Below are 15,033 nucleotides of genomic sequence, written 5' to 3'. Positions count from 1 at the left end.
CAATTTGCGCGTTTTGTAAATATGTACACGCGGCGGCAAGCTGCTTTCGTATTCATAGCATTTTGAACAAGGATCCGCCGAGTAGAGTATAGTTGAGTAGAGTCGGGCACCGTGATTTAAACCCGTATCACGCACAATTGATTGAAATAATTTCAACGATATTTATATAGTGGATAGTAGCTGGAGAGCCGAAGGATAATTTTTAACTGTTTAGCAAGAATCTGCTCAATTTTGTGAAAATTGAGTAAACCTGAACATAGTGTAAGTTGCAAACGAGTTCAAATTTGATTAGTTTACTAGTAGTACATGTCAATGTGTCTCAAGGCACATTGCTGAAACTTACCATACTGAAAACTTAAAACTTAAAACTTAAAAAATAAGAGATTTTTGAAACTTTAAAGTATTCTGAATATTTTATATTTCTAGATTGTTTTTTTAATTTTTTTTTTTTGAAAATTTTATTTTTGTTGAAAATTTTAATTTTTTTGATAATTTTTTTTTTTTTTGAAAATATAAGTTTTTTTGAAAATTTTAAACTCTTCTATATTTATAAACATCGGTTCTCATCCATTACATTTAACACAAGCAAAAGATCGGTTACAATAATTCTTGACGTGTCCGTACAATTGACATTGTGTACATTGAATGACACCTTTGGCTCATAGAAATGTAAACAAAATTTATACTTATTATTAAAATCTATATTAAATATCTAAAAATTTGATGCGCCTATATATAATAATTATTTTTGACCGCCAAATTGCATTTTCTAATTTTTTATTAGATCTCCAGAACCGCTGGACCTGTCTTTCAAATTTAATGAGTTCTTCATTTTGTCTATACAAATAAAATACAAAAGTTTTTTGAATCATTTGAATTTGACTCTCCGTTCCCTCAAAACTTAAACTGCCATTTTTACAGTTTTTGCCTTGTATCTTTGAAACGTTTGGACCTGCCTTTGTAAAATACTAATCAGCGCTTTTTTTCGCTCATCGAAATGTTTTTGTTCAAACTGGTTGATCTGTGCTCTTGAAATCATGGACATTAAATTGTATCTGAACGTACACACATTCACACATACATCATTTTTTTAATGTATACCAAAATGTTCAGAAACCATTGAAACGTAAAAATATGCAAAAAAAAATATTTTTGATTTTTTTTTGCAATTACTATAACTTGCTCTACGGAATGTTGACACTATTGTGGGTATTTTATTTTGAATTTTACGAGCATATTTAAAAAATGCATGCTATCTATTATATTGTATATCGCAAAAAATAAATTTATAAAAATGATTAACAAGGCTAAGAAACTATTCTCAAACCAGATTTTTAATATTTTTGAGAAGCTACTTAATTCTGAAGAAAATAAATAATGTGATTTGCATTATTGAAAAATTTTGCTAACTTTTGTACATCTTTTTTAAATTTTCTGGTTTACAGCTTTGAAGTTTCCAAAAATAATTTAATTTTTCCTTCGAAATTAATTTTACAAAAAAGTTGTGAAAAAAATTACAAGCTCTCTTTCTAGCAGATCCAAGCAAATACTAGTAAATTAGGTGTGGTATTTTCAGTAGCAATCCATCATTCATCTCATTGATTTCTAATATTCAAAAATAAACATTTTACATCGGATTAGAGATGTTATAATGAAATAAAATTTTCCAAAGTAACTGTGCAACAAAATGTCAAAGTATTTTTAATACTTGAACTTTTGACAATTGACAAATCGACTTACACGGAATAAAAATAAACCAATTGATGGATATAAAAATAGAACATTTGAAATTGAGTTTTTATAATATTATTTCTATGTACATTTGCATAAAAATATTTTGCTAAAACGATAAATATTAGAAATTGTTAACGATACCTTTTAATAATACTATTGAATAATAAAAAAATAAATTTATAAATAAAATTTCAGATTTGAAAAGATGATCAAGTAATTTTATATAAATAAATTTTTAGGAGAACTTTTACTCGGCAATGTTGAAAAAAAAAAAAAATTATCGGTGTTAGGAAAGTTATAATAGTTAAAGAATGGGTAGAATATATAATAATAGATTTGAAGCAAAATAGTTCAGATAATTATCATTAAAACCGCTTTTAATATTTTCTCTAGTCTGAAAATATATCATTAAATCTTTTCATTTATAATTCTAGATTAGATTCCGATATAACAAAATCGCTAAGCTGTTTTTTCTGCTTTTATTTAATTCGTCTATATCCATATATCTTTTCGAATCTCTATTATTATTCAAACATTATAATAATATTATCTATCTATATTAATGTATCATAATAGCTCTCTGTCATTATGTATCGAATGTATTTGCTTTCGACTCGTCTGTCACCCCAATGACCAGGTTTATAATAGAAACAGGGGTGAAAAACATTTTGTGAAACAAAATTGTTTCTATTAATATAAATAAAAATAATAAAAATTAACCCCTATAACCGAAAAATGGTCATATTTTTTTCCAAGACTGTTATGATTTATTTATGACCCATTGACATTGAGTTCTGTGATACCTGTATATATATATGTTAATTTTTAAAATTGGGATTGATTTACTGTCGTTTAGAGTTGTTATATCACAGAATTTAAAAAAAACCTTATAAAATTTTTTTTTAACATATTCTGGACCTTAGCATTTTGTATTTACTTATATTCAATAAATATTAGTTTCAATTTGTGATTAAGTGATATGAAAAATCAATAGAGTGTTGGCTAGAATAATATAGGTATTTCATACAAATTATTTTACCATAAGCAAAATTCTGTTCTGTTCATCAGTAGGAATTGAATGTGTTTTGAATATTTTAAATCGGTTGATCTGTGCACCCGAAATCGTCGACAAAAACTTGTATCCACACAAAAACACACACGCATACACACAAATACATCCATTTTTTTAGGCACTTCAAAATGTTCAGATCTTTCTAAAACCAGATTCTTTCAGATCTGGTTTGCTAGAACTTTCATCGTAAAAGTTCAATTTTATATTGTTAGGAAACTAAGAAGATGAAAAATAAATTTTAAACTTTTTAGGCTTCACAATTCACTAATTTCCTTGTTCTCGTTGCAAAACATATGTTTCACAAATGGTAGATAAATAAAAATTTCATTATAAAATATACTTAGTAAAACACAATAAATATACAATACTAACGATAAGGAACTGTTGTACTAAATTAAATATAATACTAAGTCTAATTACTGATTAAGAGTAGAGCAGAATTTTTCTCTATAAATATAATTCCACAGAACATTTTTATTTAAAGAATACTACATTCTACTGTATTATGACTAATTTTTTGTAGCTAAAAATTTCAATTATCAACTAAATAACTAAAGTTAAAAAAATATGTTTACAACTACTGTACTCCATCAATATAGCTCGCGCCTCTAACATCGAATAATTATTTAAGTTATTATCGAAGATTAATGTTTGTGGCGTTATTTGTCTGTCTATCTATATCTATCGATACATAAAAATCATATGTATATATATATACAAGGCCGGTCCTGCCTTGCATGCGATGCATGCAAAAAATGCGGGCGCAAGCCTTAGGGGGCGCCAAAACGAGTTTCGGAAATTAAATTTATAATTTAATATTTATATTTTTTTTTATATAAAATCTAGAATTATTTATTTAAAATCTAGAATATTTAATAAATTATAATAAATAATTTAACTTAACTAGGGATACGGAGACACAAAAAGCATATGTATTTTGCAATGTGATATCAGTAGAAATAATTAACCGATTAATAATTCTGCAAATTAGTAAATAACAGCTCTGTTTATTACTTAATCTACTTATTCAATTTTTTCTTTGTTTGAAGTTACCGTGGAATCGAAAAAGAAATTATCTAGTGTTCAATCCCATAGGCGCAAACCTGCGAAAGATTAAATTAATTGTTGGGTATTATTGACGAAAAATTGCGAGCTGATTTAGTTGAATCGGAACTTGTTAAAAAATATAAACAAATTATAAAAATGGGGAGTCAGTGCTTAGAAAATGACTTGTTTATTCCGAGAAATTGAATTGTAAGTTTTACTTTTGTTGCAAATGTTTTGCATCTGTTGAACTTTGAATGTTGAAGACATGCGCGGAATAAATATGAAAAATGGAAGCAAAATTTAATTTGAAACGAAAATCTTAAGGCTTGTTTTATACTTAGTGGTGTCAATATCCTAAATTTAATAATTATTAACTATACAGAAATAATACATATCAAATATAAGTTTTTTTTTCAATATTGTTCAAGAAATGTGCAATTTCTTTGCATTTTTTACTGATTTTTTAACTATATTTCTAAAATACGTTAAAAATTTAACTTTAAAGCAACAAGACGGCTCTTACGATATCAATAAGGAGAAGTTTACGACGCAATTTTGGATATTGTAAATGATGAAAAATTAAATTAAATTAAAATTTAAAAAATCCAACATGAAACACGAGTGTTATGTTTGAAAATTAAATGCTAGTTTTTTTTAAATATTAATATTGCACATACATTAAAAATAATTGAAAATTTCAAAATACTTGATTATAATCAATTTCAAAATACTTGATTATAATTCCGAATCGTCTCGATTTTCTAAATAAATTTAAAATCAATATATTTTATACGCTTTTAGATTATTTATAATTTTTTTGCACTAAATCCAGAATAATTAAAAATTAATTTATTTATTTCACTTGATATTTTTGTTAAATTGAAGTTATAGAATTTAATAAATGCATTTCCGAAATATTATTTTGATATCAAAATCTTTATATCAAAATAATAAATACTATTGCTGAAATGCATTTCTTAAATTATATAACTTCGATCTAACAAAAATATTAATTCTTTTGCTATGGTAGTCGAACTTACATCCTTAACCAAATTACTACATATTGAATATTACTAAAATGTGAAATTATGACAGGGATTGTTTTATTTATTGATATCGAAAATAATAAATAAATTTAAAATCAATATAATTTATACCCCTCTAGATTATATCTACTTTTTACTTAAAACTTAATTTTTACAAAATATGTAAATATTTATATAATTTTAATGATAAACTGTTAAAACGGTAAAAATTAATAAGGGGGGGCGCTAGAAAAAAAGTTGCATGCGGGCGCTAAGGACCCCAGGACCGGCCCTGTATATATATATATATATATATATATATATATCAATATGTCGAAGTTTCAGTATTTTTAATTGTAAGTCAAATAGAACATTATCTAGAATTTAATCTGAGGAATAAATAGTAGGCATTTTTCAAAAAAAAAATGAAAAGATTAAGTAAAATCAATTATTTGCCATATATTCAACGAAATTGATTCATTTACATTGCCAATCGGTCCATATGATATCTCTCGAGATCATTATCCTTTCTATTAAAGTGACTCTTAGTTAGAATCGTACCAGAATCTGCTTTGCATATATTTCCGGGTTGGAATGGTTCCTGGTGCAAACTTTAGTACATCGTTTGAATCTCAAATGCCATCACTACCTTGTTATCAGATTAACGATTTGATCAGATACGTTATCAGAAAAGACAATTAATAATATTCAGATAAATGTCTTTATTAATTTGAATCCAAATAACCTGAATTTCAGCTTTATTTAGTCATAAGTTATTTTAATACATGAGGTTGTATAGACATGCAGGTTTTTGCTGTCAGAATCATTTTTATAAGTGAATCATGATAAACTTAAAATTTTCAACTTAAAAATATAAATAGACCCACTCAAAATCTAGTTAAGCGTATTGAAATTTATTACCAAAAAAATCATAATAATTTTGATACGAATTACTATTGAGTAATTATTTTCTTTAGATATTGAAATTTTTATACCATTTTCGATTTCCACTGGCTCTGGCAAATGCAATAAATTCTTAAACCTGAATGCATTATTGGGCACGATATTAAATAGTTTTGGTAACTGGCAAATAAAATGTGAGCCTGAACTTTCGAAATTAATACTATAAAATGCGAGATAACGTTCTCGGTCGGGCTTTTTATGAGGATAAGGCCAGAAATAAACCGGAAAATTATGATGAATCGAACATAGAACAGGTTTAAGTGGGTATTACAAAGTTTGAGATTTTTTAATTTTGGAGGAATTATTTTATAATTAGCTTTTTAAGATCATAAGAACGTTTATTATAAGCATTTATGTTTTGTATTATAAGTTTATTAATCCTAAATGTAAACACTTTTTTGGTTATATGGTTCGGTAATAATATCAGACAAATTAAATATCAAACTCGGTGTCCCTCAAGGTTCAATACTTGGACCTTTATTATTTCTTATATATATAAATGATCTTCCAAATTGTTCAGATCTTTGTAAATTTATTCTTTTTCTGATGACACTAGCATTATTGTTAAGGGAAATTCTTTGGAAGAAATAAGTAATAAATTAAATTTAGTAATGACTTCAATTTCAAATTGGTTTAAATCCAATAATCTATTACTCAATAATGATAAAACCCAGATAATGTCATTTCGTACCGTTAATAAAATTAATAATGAGATAAGCTCATTGAACGTAAATGATACAATTTTCAAATTTTCTTCTATCTCGAAGTTTTTAGGCATTCAATTGCATAAAAACTTAAATTGGGACTATCACATTGATTCTATACTAACACCCAATTTAACGAAAACGTGTTTTATGTTAAGAGTTCTTAAATCTAAGGTTAGTTTAAATTGTCTTCTCTCAATTTACTATTCCAATTTTTACTCACACATCGCATATGGTATCCAGTTTTGGGGGTTCTCTCCATCTCTTAACCGCATTTTCAAACTTCAAAAAAGAGCTCTGAGAATAATTTTTTCTATTAGTTCTTTATCTTCTTGTAAAAACATTTTTCGTGAACATAGTATCCTTACCGTTCCCAGTATATTTTTGCTCATTACTTTATCGTTTATAAAAAATAATCCCGAACGTTTCAATTTGTCTTCAATGTCAAATTCTCATTATAAGACAAGAAACTTAACTATTAAAGCACCAGTATTTAAACTTGCAACGTCTTTTAACTCAATTGACGGATTTGGAATTCAACTTTTTAACTTACTACCACTTCACATACGAAAACTAAATAATCATAAATTCCACAATACTATAGTAAAATTCTTAAAAGCTCAATATTTCTATGATATTTCAGAATTTGTTAATTTTGATATTAAACAATACTTTGCTAGCCAATGATAATTTAGTAATCATCTGCCTCTCATTCATGTCATCTTTTCCGTAAATTTTATTATTTAATAAATCTTACTAACCCTTTCTATATAAATTATCTTTTATTCAAATTAATTTATTAGTATATTTCTTTTTTGATACTGCGCTTCTTCCTTTTTGCAGATCCACATTAGAATTTGACGCACGTTGACGGACAGGATTGATTCAAGTCTATTTTCTATCATCAGCTGTCGACATTGCATTTATTATTCCTGATCTTCTAACGGTGCCCAAAACGAAAATATTAATTTGTGCATCATATTCTGAAAACATGCATTGATTATCTAAAATGTTTCAGTTGGTCTCAACTGAACATATCTAATTTTTCTTTTCATTCCAGACTTGGGATGAACTCGGATCGCGTCACTTGCGGTTTCATGATCTCCGATATATATATATATATTTAATTTCTTGTTTTGTTTTTTTCATATTTTAGCTTAAATACGCGTTACCCATGTTCAAAGTCACTCAGAAGTTGAGTGGTAATGTTCATGATTATGTAACGTACAATAAAGCGTTTAGAGGTGAAATTTCTTTATATCTGAGACTTTTCACCAAACTATAAACTATAAACTATAAACTATACCTCCCAAGTTTAAATTATTTACAAAAATAACAAGAGGTAGATAAATTTCATGTATATATATATACCAAAAAGTGAATTCCTAGTAATGTTTATTCTCCTGCTGAAATCTCAGTACGTGGCTGTAATTAAATTTGTTTTCCATCAAAGTCTAAGTTGTTTTCATTCTTCGAATATAATTATCGTCAAAAGAGTATCTTTCATATAACACAAGCTTTTCGATATAATAACTGTTTAAAATCATTCCTGACGTAACATTTTATACAATTACGCTTTTCATCGAAGAACACATTTATTACTAGAGATGGATTAATTTATAAGGGCTGTTTTATATTGAATTAGAAATTCAATTTTAGTTTCTGAATTTTTGTATTTTCGTATTCGTATTCCAAATCACCCGGGTTTACACGATTTTTGAAAATAATTTTGTGAATTAATAAATTTGAAAATAACTAGTTGGTATTGGTATTTTTCCTAGAGGCAAGTTACATGAACTTCCCGATTTGTATAAATAATTAATTTATGAGTAGTTAAAAGTATTCGAAGTGGATTTATTACGCATTATTAAAAATCGAACACGTCAACCCGGTCTGAATATTTTTTCAAAGCAAATTTTCAAAATTTAATATTTTTTATAATTGAGACAGTTTTTTGTAGGACTTTAATTGTTTAGCATGCTCATTAAGACCAAGTTCTCTATCGTCTAATTTCAATGTTAACAAATGTCAAAAAACTACTTATTTTATCAAATTTTGATGAATTTTTAAAATTACACTACTTGTCGTAAGGCCGCAATATTTCAGTAAGGTCTATAAAACCATGATATAAATCGCCAAAAAAAGTTCCACGAAAATCGGCTTAAATTTTGTTTTGAACAGTTAATTACAAGAAAACGGCTTGGTAGATTTTTGCCTAAAACTAATCAGTATCATTCCAAACTAATATCTTTCGAACAGTTTTTGATTTTTTAAAATCGATTCGGTAGAATGAGCTTAAATGTGAACAAAAAGTTTAACACTTTTTTGCAAATTACAAAGAAACGGCTTGGCCGATCGTCGCACAAAACTGAGAATGAAAATCCTCATTGAGATACATCTAATGGTTTTTAAATTTCAGAAATCGGTTTAGGCGTTTTTGAGCAAACGTCGATGAAAGTTCTGATTTTGACAAATGTCAAAAAGACCATACTAATTTTTGCTAACTTTGACAAATTTTTAAAGCTAAACGAGTTGTCGTAGGGCCATAATATTTTAGCATGATCTAGAAGACTATGGTATCTACCGTCAAAAAAATAACCATAAAAATCGTAGTTTTTTTTTTTTAAAAAAAAACTTCATTACTCGAAAACGGCTCGGCCGATCTCTACCAAAAACTCATCAGCACGATTTCCAACCAATAGTTTTCGAAAGGTTTTTGAATTTTTAAAATCGATTCAGAACTGCGGGCTAAAACGTGAACAAAAAAATTTTCACGTTTCTGCTATTTACAGAGAAACGGCTTGGCTGATTGTCGCGCAATATTGATAAACGCTGGTCTTCATCGCGATACATCGAATGGCTTTTAAATTTTTGAAATCGGTCCAGCCGTTTTTTGAGAAAACGTCCATTTACGGCAAAAAATCTGTTCATACACACACACATACTTTTTCCAATGGTCTCATTCGATTCAGAATTGCTTGAAACGTCGAGAAAACATAAAAATAGCAAATCTGATTTTCTCGCTGCAACCTAAAATTCTCCTTCGTGAAGTTAATAATACCATTGGATATTCAGCCGTACAATAATTACCCCGCTTATGACCTCAAAATGAAGGATCATTGTAGATTTGAGTCATCCGTTATACGATCGAATGCTAATCTCGTTTCAAGTAACTAACTAACGGCTTCTCTATCCCAAGTAAGTCTTTGGATCGTTAACACAGCCGGTTTACGGTTACGACTATTACCCCGTTATTAGTTCGGTCTAGTCAGCAAATACGAGCCAAACATAACACGTACTTATGCCGACGACCTAGGAAGGAAATCGACCGGGATTGTAAAAACTTTGAAAAACTTACAATGTGAGGTGAGCAGAAAATTTTAAACCGCATGAGGTCTGTAGAACGTGAGATTTATTGATGGTACACTGCCCTGGTTTGGGAAAATTTTAAACTTGAATGTGTAAGATTTTTTTGAAAAATGTTAGGAATCCAAAAATACAATGCATTTTTATCTTTTTGTTAAAAACTGGAAAAAATGTATTGAAACTTGCTATGGAGCTTAATAACTCACTTAAGGGAGTATTGTAGTGTAGAGGCATAAATTTCAGTTAATTTTTAAGTTATTGTAAAAAAAGCAAACAATGTTACAAGATTACAGAAAAAAGTAAAAACAACAAAAAGGTAATCATTCTGAAAATTACCAGTCGCTGAAGTGTATAGTCTCAAAAATTTGACACGAGATCATACCCACGATTGCAAGCCTCCTAGTTTTTAGAAACGAAGAAGGAAAAATATTACTAATCCAGAATGTAGTCACTATGGTATATACTATGGACGATTTAATTTTTTTTTTTTGACAAAATGGTGACTGTTTGAAAAAGACGTTTATTTAACTACTTTTTTGAGTTGGAGATGCGCCTAGTATACACCACAAAGGAATCTATAAAGGAGATCTAAATCAAAAATCGTGGGCATCGTATTGTAAAAGACGGTTTTGCGAAAATCGCGTTTAAGGTTTTGCAGAAGGATGGAAACATAATTATCATGGTCAAATAACTGTATCTCCAAAAATAAATTAAATATTAAAAAATTCTCTTGTACACACATTCTTCAATAGTTGACCTTTAAAAATATGAAACAAAAGTAAAAACGATTTTTTTGAATTTCTACACTAGAACCCTTAATAACTCATTTGCAAAATGAGCAAAATTCCAGCAATTTGCCTTAAGCCACGTTTCCATACACCCAACTAGTTTATATATCAGTTTGGAAACTGATTAAGTGCATATTTGTTAGAAAATCTGAGTCAACTGAATTTATGATGTATATATTTGAGTATACAAATTTTTGTCATAAGTTCTTATGACAAAAATTTGTATACTCAAATATATACATCATAAATTCAGTTGACTCAGATTTTCTAACAAATATGCACTTAATCAGTTTCCAAACTGATATATAAACTAGTTGGGTGTATGGAAACGTGGCTTAAGGCAAATTGCTGGAACTTCCCGTACCGTAACAAAATGTTCGTGGAATACTGAATGTTTTGAAATAGATTATTATTAATATTGTAACATTGACTAATATTTATAAGAATTGTAAAAACTGAATTGCAAAATTGAAATTATTTGTTCAAAGTATATTAGAACTTTAGTCGAAATTAAAAATAAAATCTGAATTATACTCGATAAACAAAAAAAATTTTTTGAAAAAAAATTCGAGAAAAAAAAGTTGAAACAATTTTTTTTTTATTCCAAAATCAATTATTTTGTTAAGACAAGCAGAAAGTTCTTTGAATCATTTAAATCAGACGCTTAGTTTTCTCAAAAACTGCCATTTTTTTCATATTTAGCTCCGTATCTTCGAAATGGCCTGCCTTTGTCAAATACTAATTAACACTTCTCCCACTCATTACTAATTGAATGTTTTTAGATCACTCAAATCGGATACTCCGTTCTCTCAAAAAGTCGATTTATATTTTCTGCACTCTTTGCTCTTTATCTCCGTAACTGCTGAACCTGCCTTTGCCAAAAACTAATCAGCTCATGTCTCTATCAATAGGAATCGAATGTTTTTTGAACCATTCAAATCGGTTGATCCGTGCGCCCGAAAACGTGACTGGAAATTTATATCCATACATACATACACACACACATCCATTTATTCTGAGGTATGCCAAAATGTTCAGAAACCTTCAAAACGTCGAGAAATGTAAAAATTTTCAATTTCGATTTTCGACCCATTACAATAACTTACCCTACGGGAAGTTAATTAACTTGTTGGAAATTTACTTTCTTTAATATCTTTTGAACAGTTGGAATTTTTCGAAATTTATTCAGAATGGTGAGCTAAAACGTGGACCAATTATTTTACACTTTTTTACTAATCACAAAAAACGGCTCTGTTGATCGTCGTGCAAAACTGAAAAACATCATTTCTCATCGAGTTATATCGAATGGATTTTGAATGTTTAAAATCGGTTCAGCCGTTTTTGAGAAAACGTCGTCAAAAGATAAAAAATCGACTCATACGTACACAGAAACAGCCATACTTACACGCACATATACTTTTTTGAAATTTTATCTCATTTGATTCATAACGACTTGAAACGTCGAGAAAACATAAGAATAGCAAAATCGAATTTTGTAGCGAAAGCATAAACTTCATCTTTGGGACGGTAATAACAAAGTTTGAATTAATAGCACAAAATTAATGTTTGAAACATGAAACAAATATCAATTATATTATTGAATCAATTCTCTCGTTCCTGTACACAAAATTTCAACAATCAACTTAACAATATGAAAATAATTCGGAACGCATAATGATCGACATATTTAACATAGCATTTAATATAAACCGCACTAAACTATTTGCAATAATATTTACCGCTCTAACCGCAAACCTAACCAAATACAGATATATAATGTTTCATTTATAGTTAGGCGTCGAGTGCAAATAGTTTCGGCAATTTCACACTAGCAATAGTAGTCCTAGTAGTAGTCGGCGGTGGCGGTGGCGGTGCCTGGTGATGCCGCCTCTCGGTTTATCATTCCGGCGGTTCCGTTGCCGTTTGCCGGTTACAGTACATAGTAAATAACCGAATTCATTATTTATGACTTTGTCACGGGTATATAATTCAGTGCATGTAATCACTTGTAGTATACGCCGGAGCGACCGACCATGACTTGCTTTTCGGTGAATGGGAAACAGAACTGCACTTTGGGGGGGGGGAGAAGAAAAGATCTTGATGTGAATTTTTTTAAAGTAATTTTTCAATATTGTCAACTCACATCTGAATCTTTAGTTCTGAGTAATATAAAATTGCGATATTTGACAAAATCATTTTGGATAAAAATATTATTAACTTCGTGTAATAAAATTTACCCTGAACGTGGTTTCGACCACAATATTTCACTTAATGCATTCTGCGTATCATCTTTTGCTACACGTAGTTTCACTGATAGTATTTTGTTCCTGTATAAACTATGTAATAATGCCATAGATTGTCCTCAAATTCTAGACCAACTATCCTTTAACGTTCTTAGACTCTCATCCCGAACTCAAATGTTTTTCAAATATCCTACTCCTAAGACTAATGCTTTATTAAACTCACCTATAGTGCTAATGTCCTCAATTTCAACTCAATTAATAAAGATATCGATATTCACAATGCTTCAGTAAAACAATTAATTAACATCTGCACAAGTTAATCTTGATTTTTTGTCACAAATATGTTATTTTCATAATATATAATTTAGTTTTACGGTTAAGATTTTGATATTTTCTTTTATTTTGTGTTGTGTATTGTTATGTTATGAATTATATTATGTTATGTGTTGTTATCATATATTAGCATACTTGTATTATTATAATATGTATTATTAAAATTGTATTTTTAAGTCCTTCTGGAGCTACTCTGTGCTACTCTACTACTACTAAAAAATAAAAATAAATTAAAATTATTGATTATTCTTACCTTCAGTGGTTTGTGAACAAAATGATGACAAACCTTAGAAAAAATTGATGAATTACTTGTGCGGATACCATTTTTTTCCGCGATTTCGGGCGCATGGATCAAGTGATTTCAATTATTCCAAAAACATTTGATTTTGGATTAGAATTTGATTTGATCTTACCGATGGCGGGAGTTGTTAGAGGAATGATGAAGGAGGCTAGTTTTCAGCAAAGGCAAGTCTAGCTATTTCGGAGATACTGAACAAGAGTGCAGAAAATAACAGTTAATTTTTAGCGACAGAACAGCACCTGATTTGAATGATTCAAATAACATTCAGTCCGTAATGAGAGTGAGACGTGCTGATTAGTTTTTGGCAAAGACAGATCTACTCGTTTAGGAGATACAGATCAAATAATGCTGGAAATGAGAATTTGGGTTTTGCGAGAACGGTTTTAGTCTTCGATTTAGAGCATCAGATAAAAATGTGTTAACTTTGCTTGGTTCTAATCTCTCAGTTTATTGTCTCTAAATATACTCTCTACAAAATTCATCTCTTTATGTCACTATATGCTTTGTGTGTTTTGTTATTTTATGCATATGTCATTTTTTTGAAAAAAAAGAAAGTTTTGTATTGATAGGGAGATTTGTTGGTTAGTTTTCTGCTAATTTAAAATAGTATCAATTATTGAGAAAATGCGCGATATTAAAACTTTGATATTTTTTATAATTTAACCGCTTATCGTAGGCCTATAATATTTTAGTATGTTATGGCAGAAATCTATCATCATACAAAGTTTTATACAAACTGCAAAATTAATTTTCAACAAATATTTAAGAAGACTATTTTTACTTGTAAGTAATATGTTTACAAAACTTAATATATAAACACAAATTTTGCGAGTTTTTCATAGAAAATTATACTTTTAATAAAAAATTTCAAAAATTATTGAGACCAATAAAAAACGTAACAAAGAAAATAAACCAATGTTATGACAAAGCTATGTTACGTTCTAGTTTTTATATAAAATGCTAATAAATACTGTCAAAATTCCATGTTGCAGTATCGTTAGGCGTTTTACACCTAAAATGCAATTTCACTCATATGCTATCAAGCTACATCTCAGATTCAGTTATGATAACACCGATTTTTTGGCGTTTGTACGTTCTCTAGACTAGGTTTTATATCTTAAATGCCTGATTGCACAGCAACCACACAGGATTTTGACAGTTTTAGTACCAATTTAGATGAAAACTGCTAAATAACATTGCCTCGCCATAACATTGGTTCACTTTACGGTAGAATCGGCCGTTAAATTTTGTTAGTAATATTTTATATAGTTTTAATTTTTGATTGATTTATTTGTCTGTAATCAAAAAATTGCGGAGTCCGTTGATTTTGCTGTATGTCAACCAAAAAACTAATATAAACAAGAAAATTGACATCGATAGACTAATTAGTGTAAAATAGTTTTATAGTTGTTGGCAAAGCCCGAATTTTATTGCTAAGATGATTATAAGAAAGAAGA

The sequence above is a fragment of the Ctenocephalides felis genome, unplaced genomic scaffold, assembly GCF_003426905.1.
Source record: "Ctenocephalides felis isolate EL2017-DRISC unplaced genomic scaffold, ASM342690v1 CF-g0.4_SCAFFOLD_01170, whole genome shotgun sequence".
Taxonomy (NCBI): domain Eukaryota; kingdom Metazoa; phylum Arthropoda; class Insecta; order Siphonaptera; family Pulicidae; genus Ctenocephalides; species Ctenocephalides felis.
Note: the sequence above shows the minus strand (reverse complement) of the source record.